Source organism: Hyperoodon ampullatus (assembly GCF_949752795.1).
Source record: "Hyperoodon ampullatus genome assembly, chromosome: 16".
In the NCBI taxonomy this organism is placed as follows: domain Eukaryota; kingdom Metazoa; phylum Chordata; class Mammalia; order Artiodactyla; family Ziphiidae; genus Hyperoodon; species Hyperoodon ampullatus.
Window position 1 is genome coordinate 28,909,780 of NC_136929.1, and position 12,329 is coordinate 28,922,108.

The 12,329-nt window shown below is 41.7% G+C and overlaps 1 pseudogene across 1 annotated transcript; it reads right to left on the bottom strand.

Moving 5' to 3' along the window:
- Window positions 1-7,054: 7,054 nt before the first annotated feature.
- On the bottom strand, window positions 7,055-8,247 carry LOC307064863 (WD repeat and SOCS box-containing protein 1-like; annotated as a pseudogene). Its single transcript has one exon. The product of its transcript is annotated as a WD repeat and SOCS box-containing protein 1-like (transcript).
- Window positions 8,248-12,329: the final 4,082 nt, after the last annotated feature.

Below are 12,329 nucleotides of genomic sequence, written 5' to 3' on the forward strand. Positions count from 1 at the left end.
TTTAGTCTGAATACATTTCCCTAAATTTCCTACTGAGGAAGCCCTAACTGTGAAAAGACTATCGTGCTGTCCCTACAGCAGGCCACTGCAAGGGAGAAGTTCTTCTGGAAGCTTGTTTTAACCTAAAACTTCACATGCAATCAGCATAACTTATAAATGGGATTGACATATTTTTTTAAATATTTCAAAATTAAAATGACTAGTAACTTATCAGTGAAACTACCAAACCCACCTCCCCTTCAGTCTTCACCACCAGACATCCAATAAAGTCACCATCCCCGACGCTGCCGTGTTCATCCCATGGTCTCAGGTCACCCACCCCTGTTGGGGAAATACAACTGCCCAAGATGGGAAATCTGTCTGCCATGGCTTATTGGGTATGTTTTGGAACTCTGTTATATTAAGTTATTCTCCCAAACAAATCCCACACTACTGGACCTCCTTTGCCTTCAATGACCTAAGGGTAGGGCAGAGGTATCTTCACATTCTAGGAGAGGTGGGTTTTCCATGGAGTTTATGAAGCTTAAGGTTCAGGGCCCTTACTTGTACAGTAATGTGTCAATGTAGTCATAAGCTTTGTAAAGCTTGCAAAAGAAAAATCGTTCAACCCCAATCAGTTAAGGCCTCTGTCTCCTTTCCAGTCCTAAGTTCCCTCTGATACATCTCCCCTCTTGTCAGAGGGCAGTGGCGTGTCCGTGGGCATTTGGGGTCTGGCTAAGGGGCGGTAGATCCAAGGGCATGTGATCTGTGTGAGGTGTATCCCTGCAGCTTGCAGTCACTTCTGTGCGTGGTAGTTGCTGTGGTTCACGAAGGGCTTCCAGGAAATGCCCGGCCCTCTCCACGCTGACCCACCCTCCAGTGTCGGGATGTGAAGACGGGAGGGCAAAAGTCAAATGAGATATGAATGTGGTTCCACAGCATCCGGTTTTCAAAGTATTCATAGTGGAAATGAACAAAACCAGAATTTTCTCTGTGGAAAATTCTTCCAAATCTTAACAGTTCACATTTCAAATAAATTTTTGAGATTTTTTTCAACTCTGAGAATCTTGAAAATTTACATGGCATCACCAAAAAGAAGTGTGAAGTGGAAAGAAATTTATAAACTGTTCATAATATTCTGCTCAACGATGTTAAAGGAAAGACTAAATTATCTATTATCTCTATAAAAATGTATTATACCACGAGAGTCGTATGAAGAAGTAATCAAAGAGTATGTAGCCAAAACTACAGGAAAAAACTATTTCATAGGTGTGTCGGGCAGTTAATGAGTATAAATGCCTTTATTGGACTTTGATGCTTACACAGTTTGTCAACTTTTATAATTTTGTCATTTCTTGGGATTTTTATTCACATATGCACTTTTGTCTCTAATTTTATATTCTCTCTTAAAGCGGGTGGCTAATTTTCATAAGCTTCAGCCCCCATCAATCTCCATCTGCCCCTGTCTCAGTGCCTTATCACCCCATTTCCTCAGAGCATTTAGATGCCCTTTCCTCTGGAATAGTCTTACCCTAGAACGTTGCCTGTTTCACTCCCTCACTTCACGCATGTCTTAGTCTGCTCGAGCTGCTATAACAGAATAACATAGACTGGTGACTTCTAGTCAACAGAAACTTATTGCTCATAGTTCTGGAAGCTGAGAAATCCAAGATCAAGGTGCTAGTAGATGTGGTGTCTGGGGAAGACCCACTTCCTGGTTCTTACATAGTCATCTTTTCACTGTGTCCTCACATGGTAGAAGAGACAAGGGATCTCTACGGAGTCTCTTTTATAAGGGCATTAATTCCATTCATGGGGGGCTCCACTCTCATGACCCAATTACCTCCCAAAGGCCCCATCTCCAAATATCATGACGTCGGGCATTAGGATTTAACATATGGATTTGGGGGAGACAGGAACAATCTATAGTAATTCAGGGGCTTGCTCAGACGTCACCACACTCAGGAATCCTTGCCTGGCCACCCTATCTCTCTATCACTTTACACCACTTATTTCACAGCACTTACCACCTGCCACATTTGTGTGTACTATAATATAAGCACCACAAGAGGGGTGACTTATGTGTTTCGTTCACTGCTTTATCTGCATTGTTGATATCAGTGCTGTGGATGAAAAATGTCACCTGCCATATCAGTAAACAAAGGATGTTGTGGCCACCAAGCAAGCAGCCACTGCAGTCACCACCAATTGTGCACCCGGAGGGGATTCAGGATGGAGAAAAGCAGGCTACTGGCCCTAGTACTTAGGGTGCCTATCAAAGGAATGATTTCAGTGAGCCCAGACCCTTGCATCTTCCCATCCAGAGAAAAGCACTAAATTCATTAACTTAAGATGTCTGGTTTTCCTTTAATTAACAGTAATCTTTTTTTTTTTTTCTTTTTTTGGTCACGCTGCACGTCTTGCAGGATCTCTGTTCCCTGACCAGGGATTGAACCCAACCACCATGGCAGTGAAAGCCCTGAATCCTAACCTCTAGGCCACCAGGGAGCTCACAATCTTATGATGTTCTGACTACTTGGTTTTTGTGGCAAAACTTCTGGAAGCCTGGCTCCTCCCTTACCTCTTCAGAGAAACCCCTTAGAGCTATCTGAGAGGCTGCCATCCAGGGTTAAGTCCTCAATTTTGTCCACCGAATAAAACAATTCTCAACTTTAAGATCATATATTGCTTTTCAGTAAACAATGCCTAGCTCATAGTGGGCAATCAAAACATATTTGTGGATTGAATGAATAAAAATTGTGTGTGTGTGTGGATATAAAGACAGATATATATGCCCAAATCCATTAAAGAGTTCATCTGCCTGATGGGAAATCTTTGGGCTCAATTAACATTGTAAAAATCCAATTCAAAGGAGGAAGAGGAATCCTCCTCATCTTTCTGTGGGCCCCATGCCTTTGCCCAGTTGTGTCAGTTGCTTTTTTTTTTTTTTTTTTTTTCATTTTAACAGGTGATAATCTACCTTCACCCTTCTCAGAGAAGTTCCAGGTGAAAAATCTTAAAACAATATGAGAATTATTTTAAAAACTGGTAATTTTTAAAAGCAAGACCCGAATGTCTTGGCAGTCACTTGCCTCTCCCACAAAGAGAGTCAGTAATGGTTGCAACAAAATCCCCCAGGCAGATTGTAAGTGGCTCATTAGCTGAGGAAACATGGAGATGCCTGAGACAGGACAGCTTCTCTAAGCGGGCAGCGCAATCCGGGACAGCCTCCAGACCGCCGGTTAGTGAGCTGAAGCGTTCCTACATCTACTCCCGTGCAGAAAAAAAAAAGCCCTAAAATAGGGTGTAATCATCTGATAGAGAAATAAGGACCTAGATTCTCCACATGGCAACAGCCCAGATTTTCTCCTGATGAAGCAATGATCATTTAAATTTCCTGTTAATCCTTCAGCCGCTCTCTTGTTGGACTTAGCATTGGGGTGTGCCCAGACTACTAATACTGGACTGATCGGTGATTCAAAAACTAAATCAGAAAGTTATCAAACATGAAGGGGAAAGGAAAAAAAAAAAAAAAACCTGGTGGATTTTTCCCCATCTTGTGCCAACACTGCCACCTATTGTTAAAAATACATAAAAGGAAGTAAATCCTTCCAAAGAAATGGGGAATTAGGAACATAGTTGCACTCTCAGCTGTTACTTATTGTTGATTTTCTAAAACTGTGTCAACCCTGTATCATCTCAAAAGCCGAAATAGAGTTTTTAGAAGATTGATTATTTATTCTTTCTTCCAACACTCAGCGTTTGCCATTCAGCTGAAGAGCTAACGTGCATTATCTGTTTCTATTGGCAAGCCACTTTCCTAAGAGCATTACGTGAATTGACTTGGGACTGTTCTTGGTCACAAGAAGCTCATGAGATATAGGTTATTAGTAATCCCCATATTATTTTTGTTTTACACATAAGTGAGGCACGGAGAGGGAAAGTAAGTCACTCAAGGTTACACCTTGGTAAGCAGGGAGCCACAGCCCCTGTGACTCAGCACTGCTGTCTTAACCATCACAGCGTCCTGCCCCTCATTCTAAGTGCTAATTGCCATGAAGGTGATACAAAATATTTAGAAAACTTGGATCCAACCATCAACAAGTTGGGGGACAAGTAAATACAGCTCCTAATGGAGAAATGCAAAATTCAGGATGAGACCGAGTGCTTCATTTGATCACTAAAGGCTTTCCACATGGAGATTTGTGTCTCTGAAAGTTCAAGTTTCTACCCCATGTGTATTATAACCAAACAATAGAGTGAGTCCCACTGCTAATGCTCCAATTCTCCAACAGATGTGTGTTTTAGTGCAATTCCCTTCACCTGGAGTAATTTAAAAAATACATTTAATGTAAAATAGATAGCTAGTGGGAAGCAGCCACATAGCACAGGGAGATGGGTGCTTTGTGACCACCTAGAGGGGTGGGATAGGGAGGGTGGGAGGGAGACACAAGAGGGAGGAGATATGGGGATGTATGTATATGTATAGCTGATTCACTTTGTTATACAGCAGAAACTAACATAGCATTGCAAAGCAGTTACACTCTAATAAAGATGTTAAAAAAAAAATACATTTAAAAGATTTAAGATGGGAAAACCCCAAACAGGACAAGACCTAAGTTCCAGTTCTGGTCTGAGATACTTTACTTCTTTCGGTTTCAGTTGCCAGAACTGTAAACATTTTTATTTTATTTATGTATTTATTTTTAAATAAATTTAGTTAGTTTTGGCTGCGTTGGGTCTTCGTTGCTGCAAGAAAATAAAGCTTTTTCTCCCTCAAAATGTTTATTTTTCTAGATATTTTTATGAACACAATATGACTGAATATTCTGATCTTACAAAATATCTTGATTGGTGATACAAAGATTGGAAGATTTTCTTGTGGACTAATGTACAGGCATCCTTGGTGTGCATGGCTGGCACAAAGGGACAGGTGGAAGGAGTTTGACCTTGGCTGGTTTACTGAGTCACACTTAGTAATTTACTAAGCAGCTACTCATTGCTCAATGCCATCTACCATTTAGGCAGACATTTTGTTAAAAATGAGCTTTGGGCTTCCCTGGTGGCGCAGTGGTTGAGAATCTGCCTGCTAATGCAGTGGACATGGGTTTGAGCCCTAGTCTGGGAGGATCCCACATGCCGCGGAGCAACTAGGCCCGTGAGTCACAGCTACTGAGCCTGCGCGTCTGGAGCTTGTGCTCCACAACGAGAGGCCGCGACAGTGAGAAGAGTGGCCCCTGCTCGCCGCAACTAGAGAAGGCCCTCGCACAGAAACAAAGACCCAACACAGCCAAAACTAAGTAAATAAATTTATTTAAAAAATAAGATGAGCTAGTTAATTTCCATCCCACTACCTTCACTCACTGAGTCCTCTGCCTTTTGTGTATATTTAAACAAACTGGTTTAAATTCTGCTAAAAATATATCATTTGAAAATATTGTTAAACATTTTAGTTTCTAATGAGAATTGTTATATGTGCAACAAAACTATATAACTTTTTACACATTTAATTTTCAAACTGTTCTCTCATAGCATATGTTTCTTTCAAAAGGGGTTATGCATTGTATTTGTTTTTATCACCTTTATTGTACAAGATTATTAAGCTTGTTTTTGTATTTTAAATATCTACTAGGAAAACTACAGGCAGCCACCTTGGGAAAAGTTCAACAAATTTGAAACCCCCTTTCTTTTTTTTTTTTTTTTGCAAAGGAAAAAATGCAGAATATCTTCAACCACTGCCAAAGTAAAGAAAACAAAGCCATCGAACGTTGCTGCCATCAAGTGTAGCAAAAAAATATTTTCATGGGCATTCCCTGTCTCATTACAAAATGTTATTTTATTCTAGTAAAGATCTTGTTTTGTTTTGTTTTTTACAAGTCTTTAATTAAAAAACTCAACAAAAATATATAATCAAGCATTTTACATAATGCATACATTCTTAATATCTGCAGGTAAGATAAATAACAGAAGGCAAAAACAGATATACTAATTGTACTGATGCTCTTTGGCAAGTCACCAATATTATCCCCTGCAGAAACATAGGATATGTGTAAAAAATAAACAAAAAGCAAAAATACCCACCACGGTCTTAAAATAATTGTCCCTTAGTACAAACAACAAAATATTTAGCAATAATGCAGTAGATGGATTTTTCAAATTGACTAAAATTTATTATAATACTTTATTTATACCACAGGGGTTAAAGTAGCAAGCTGCTTTCCAAAATTAAGGCCCACAGCAGTAGTTAGGAAAAAAAAAAAAAAGACACCCTCTTTTCCTGGTTATATCCTGGCTATTTTTTTTTTTTTTTTTTTTTGCGGTACGCGGGCCTCTCACTGCCGCGGCCTCTCCCGTTGCGGAGCACAGGCTCCGGACGCGCAGGCCCAGCGGCCATGGCTCACGGGCCCAGCCACTCCGCGGCATGTGGGATCCTCCCAGACCGCGGCACGAACCCGTGTCCCCAGCATCGGCAGGCGAACTCTCAACCGCTGCGCCACCAGGGAAGCCCATCCTGGCTATTTTTCATTTAATAATGTCACATTCAAATTCTACCTCTCAGCTGCCACTCCTAAGGAAAACAAAATCCTTCCCTAGACAAAAGCTGTTTTACTTGAAGGTCAGTTGTCTGACCACCCCCCAACCAAATACACATATTGTTATGAGGCATTCAGCTTTCTTAAGTCAGTATTTACCATCTAACTCAGTGTCCCAGAATGAAAAAATTCCTTCCACTTTACAGTAAAGATACACATTGTGGCTCTACTGAAGCAATATATACATGTTGGAACTAAAAATTAGAAAAGCAAAAGGGTCCATTCAACACACAGCAGCTTATATCGAAATATATACATGTATGTATATGTTTTCAGTTACATTTTAGAAAAAAATTTACATTTGATATGTTCAGAAATATTTCTCCTAAGGTCTATAAATAATATTTTAAAAGCTCAACTGATCAAAATGCAATACAAGAATGTATCAAATTAAATAAATCTCCTAAACCTTGAAGTCAGTAAAGCTCGAGTTTTGCGTAAAGTGTGTTGTCAGTCCCTAATTCTAGGGAAGACAGCATCCTCTAAACACGGTAGGAGAGGAACTCTAAAACTTTGGAAGGAATCGGCAGCTCCTGGACTTCTTGGGTGGGCATCACTCTCTGGATTGATATGCGACATAAATGTTGAAGGTTAGGGACTTGCCTTGGAGTGGCCCCAAAGTACACACTTCCATCATGTGTTCCAGCAGCTAAAACACGGCCATCAGTAGAAAAGGCACAGCAAAGACCATTGCTCAAAGGTGTAACCTGTACTGCATAATCCTCATCAATTCTCCAGAACCTCACCATTTTATCATCAGCAAGGCTTGCAACATGCAGTCCATCATGACTAAACGAGACAGATTGTACCCATCGGTCATTTGCTCCTCCAGCAAATACTGGAGTGGGTGGGGGAAACAGGTGCCCAAATTCCATCAGAACGTCTCCAGTGTGTGGATCCCAGATATAAACTCGAGTATCCTAAGATGCCATAGCCAGTAATGCTCCATCAGGAGAAAAGTCACAAGCTACAACATCATGGTGATGTCCTTCTAGTTTCCGTATCATGGTATATTTATCCATATTCCAAAGGAAAACTGCTTTACTGGCTCCCACTGAGCACAGCATAGAAGAGTCAGGAGAGAATGCACAGCTGTACACCCAGTTCTGATGGCCCCTCAATACTTTCATCATGTTTCCGTCACCTTTCAGGTCCCACACTCTCAGAGTTTTGTCTCTTGAAGCTGACACCAGGATCAAGCTCCCATCTGGAGCAAAAGTTAAATCTCTGACCACTTCAGTATGACCTAGCAAGTTAAGGAGTTTTCCTGTATATACATCCCATATTTTGATACGCCCATTGTTTAACCCTGTGGCAAGGAGTTGCTGATCTTGTCCAAATCTGAATCGATGCCATTCTATGTTTACACAGCGACTCTGTTTTTCTGGAACTGAAGATCCAAAAGCAAGACTTGAGACTATATCGCCACAGTTTATAATATGTTCACGAGGCTTATTTTTTTGACCACCATCACTGTTTTGTCTTGACAATATTAAACTGCTTGAATTGGTGATATTCTTCGTGCCATGCAAGAGAAAGTTCTTAAGGCAAAAGCAACAGTCCAATTTTCACGACCCCATTTCTTGTCAAAAGGATCTGCAGGAGCTAAAAGTTCACCTGTAGTACGTGATCTCACGATCTCTTACTCGTTGATCCTCGGGGGAAAGCTGGCCATCTAAGGGGCACCGTCTGATTCCGGGGGCGCGATGCGGACGCAACGACAGAGAAGGGAAAGGCGAGCGCCCGAGGGGCGTGACGCGGGCTGGGTCCCTCCTGGTCCCAGGGACGGAGGGGAGGGGCGGGGCGGTCCTGGCGGCTTCTGCCGACCGCCCCGGGAAAGCTCCGGGAGGCCTCGAACCAAACTATGGAGTCAGACACAGACAATAGATGCTGTTCCCTTCCTCACGCCTACGGACCAAGACGCTTCCCTCCACACAACCGACTGCAGACGAGACACTGGAGCAAGATCTTGTTTTTTGTTTTTACATCTTTATTGGAGTATAATTGCTTTACAATGGTGTGTTAGTTTCTGCTGTATAACAAAGTGAATCAGTTATACATATACATATGTCCCCATATCTCTTCCCTCTTACGTCTCCCTCCCTCCCACCCTCCCTATCCCACCCCTCTAGGTGGTCACAAAGCACCGAGCTGACCTTGCTTTTAAAGAGTAGAAAAGTGGTTGCCCAGGGCTGTGGGTGGAGGAAATAGGGAGGTGTTGGTTAAAGGGTATAAATTTTCAATTATAAGATGAGTAAGGTCTGAGGATCTAATGTATAATATAGTGACTATAGTTGATAACACTGTATTGTATAGTTGAGATTTGCTAAGAGAGTAGAACTTAAATGTTCTCACCAAATAAAAAGGATAACTGTGTGGGGTGATGGAGGTGTTAATTGACTCCATGGGGGAAATCCTTTCACAATGTACGTGTGTATCAAATCAGCCCGTTGTATACTTTAAATATCTGGCGATTTTATGTGTCAATTATACCTCAATAAAGCTGAAAAAAGATCCTGTTTTTAATTAAATGAACCACATTTGCTAATTTCTGACTACAATTTGAGACTAAAACTTGCAATAAATGATGCAGTAAAAATAATATTAAAAAAATAATAATATAGTAATGTTATAGAGACTCTGTAACTATATTCTGGAATCTCTTTTTTATTCCAAAATAGTCATTCCATCAATGGGTAAATGTACCCAGTTTTACCATAAACTGTTTTTAAATTTATTTATTTTTATTTATTTATTTTTGGCTGCACTGTGTCTTCGTTACTGCACACGGGCTTTCTCTAGTTGCGGCGAGTAGGGACTACTCTTTGTTGCGGTGCACCGGCTCTAGGCACACGGGCTTCAGTAGTTGTGGCTCGTGGGCTCTAGAGTGCAAGCTCAGTAGTTGTGGCACACGGGCTCAGTTGCTCCATGGCACGTGGGATCTTCCCGGACCAGGGCTCGAACCCGTGTCCCCTGCATTGGCAGGCAGATTCTTAACCACTGTGCCACCAGGGAAGCCCCTTGTTTTTAATAAAGAAGTAACTTACTGTTGCGTATCAGTCTCCTAAAACATTTTAATGGCTCATAAATAGTTCTTTCTGTATTTCAGCATTGAAACAATTTAGCAAATACCATAAGCTGAGATACGATGGAGACACCTTATTATGGAGCAAACGTCTCACACCGAATTATTTGTTCTCATTCTTGTTTCTTCTCTACGTCAGTGATGTTTTCTGTGCCTCTTCCAGCAATATTTGCTGATGAAGGAATATAGTTGTGTCAGTTTCCATGTTATTTCCAGTATTTTATTTCAGCCATTTTTACCTCAGTAGGAAGAGCAAGGGGATTTGCCGTTATATGCATCTGCTATTACGTAAGCTCAAAAGATGCTCGTAGGGGCTTCCCTGGTGGCACAGTGGTTGGGAGTCTGCCTGCCGATGCAGGGGACATGGGTTCGTGTCCCAGTCCGAGAGGATCCTGCATGCCGCGGAGCGGCTGGGCCCATGGGCCATGGCTGCTGAGCCTGCGCGTCTGGAGCCTGTGCTCCACAACGGGAGAGGCCACAACAGTGAGAGGCCCGTGTACTGCAAAATAAATAAATAAATAAATTAAAAATTAAAAATTAAAAAAAGGTGCTGTAAACATTTATTACTGTATGTAGTATGTCAAGGAGAGATTGAATCTTACTTGACTTTAAGCATCACTGGAAAAAATGTAAATGTTCTTCTTCATGTTCCTCATGTTTCTAAAAATCTTGTTTGCAAAGTGATGACATAAATAAATTGTAATACATCACAACATGCCAAATGAAGAAACCATTGTCCACCCTGCCACAGGGTGGGGTGCCCATTCAGCCCTCAGGACATCTACGTACTACGCTACGCATTCTGCACTACACGTGACTAACACAGCCATAATGACAAGCGTGTCTGTGTCAACCCTTCTATGAAATACCAGAAATGCTTAAAATGTTTCTTTTCAAATATAAAAACACATATAAATAAATTTTCTAATATGTTCTTCATACAGCACAATGGATCATCTTGCCCATCGTTGTAGAGACTGCTCCCAAAGAAATGAGGTGAAACGGGCAACGCAGAGGTCACTGGAACCACCACTATCCCACTGAAAATTAAGCCTACTGAGATGACAAATGTCATTTTATTACACATTTTAGTGATGAGCACACATTTATAAATATTATTTGAGAAAAAACTTTAACATTTTTAGTCAGAATCATCCTAATGATCTCTTTTTAAATAGTGGCAAAAGGGGAGAATACTAACTCCTGGTTTTAGTTGGTAAATATCAAAGTGACGGTGGTATGCCAAATAATGTTCCCATCCTAATCCCTGGAAGCTGTATGTTTTCTTATGTGAAAGAGGGACTTTGCAGATTTGATTCAGGATCTAGGGGCAGAGAGGACCTTTGGCTGACAGAGCAGACCTGTTGACCCAAAGAGATGACCTGCCTGAGATGAAGGGATGAGGGCTGAAGCTGAACACTGGGTGACTTATGCTGCATGGTCCTTCAAGCCATGGATCAGATGGGAAAGTTGACACCCCAGTGGATGCCATCGTGAAGGGATAACCAAGTAGAAAGGCCAGACAGGATACTAGGTGCTGCAGTGGTCACTGGCATAGCAACTAGGTGCATAGAACAAGGTGCTACCACAGGCCCACCACGGGGCCATGACTCTGTCACCATGTAAACCAAGCCAAGGTCAGGTAACAACTGTGGGGCAGAAGAGGGATTAGGGAATATCCTGATTTGATTGGACTTAAATCTGAAAAAGCTGGAGAGAAGAAATAGGCAAGACTAGATTTGAGTTTTCTTGCCTTCAGGTGGAATGGGGCTCTAAGTATATATTAATTTTGACTATAAAATTGTAAATAATTTTAATTATAAAAATGTTAATTTTCATGGCTGAATTCATAGTTATTTTATAGTATGAAAATACCACACTTGTACCCTGTCCCTAATACACCTGGCACACAGTGAATACTCAGTAAAGACTTGTTAAGGTGAACTGAGGTCATGGGAGAGGCTCTTTCTTGGCTTCTCTCTGCACTTCCATTGGCCTCCTCTTCAGCTGTGAGCTATATTCCTGACCCTAGAACTTAAATGTATTCAGAAAGAAGGCAACATGGATATCCTAAACCTCATTATACATCCGAACTTGAAACTGACACAAAGTCAGTATTTTACGACTAAGGGCTCCCAGGAAGCTAGTCTGATTTGGAGGTAGAAATGGATTTAAGAACACAGAGGACGGGCTTCCCTGGTGGCGCAGTGGTTGAGAGTCCGCCTGCCGATGCAGGGGATGCGGGTTCGTGCCCCGGTCTGGGAGGATCCCACATGCCGCGGAGCGGCTGGGTCCGTGCGCCATGGCCGCTGAGCCTGCGCATCCAGGAGCCTGTGCTCCGCAATGGGAGAGGCCACAGCAGTGAGAAGCCCGTGTAACGCAAAAAAAAAAAAAAAAAAAAAAAAAAAGAACACAGAGGACTTGCAAGCTTGACCCAGGAGCTCTCTTGGCCATCTGTGATGGATGTTTTCCTGCTGCCGTAGAGCAGGTTGAAAGGGCAAATGAGCTTCTGACAAATGTAAGAACTCTCTATTTAGCCTGAAATGGCAATAGGCAGACCAACGCCTCCCATGCACGTCTGTGACACTGAATTCATTACAGATCTAATAAAGCACTTTAGCTATCAAAAATACAAAAAAAAAACCTTAAGTAACAGCAAGTAGCACACAAAA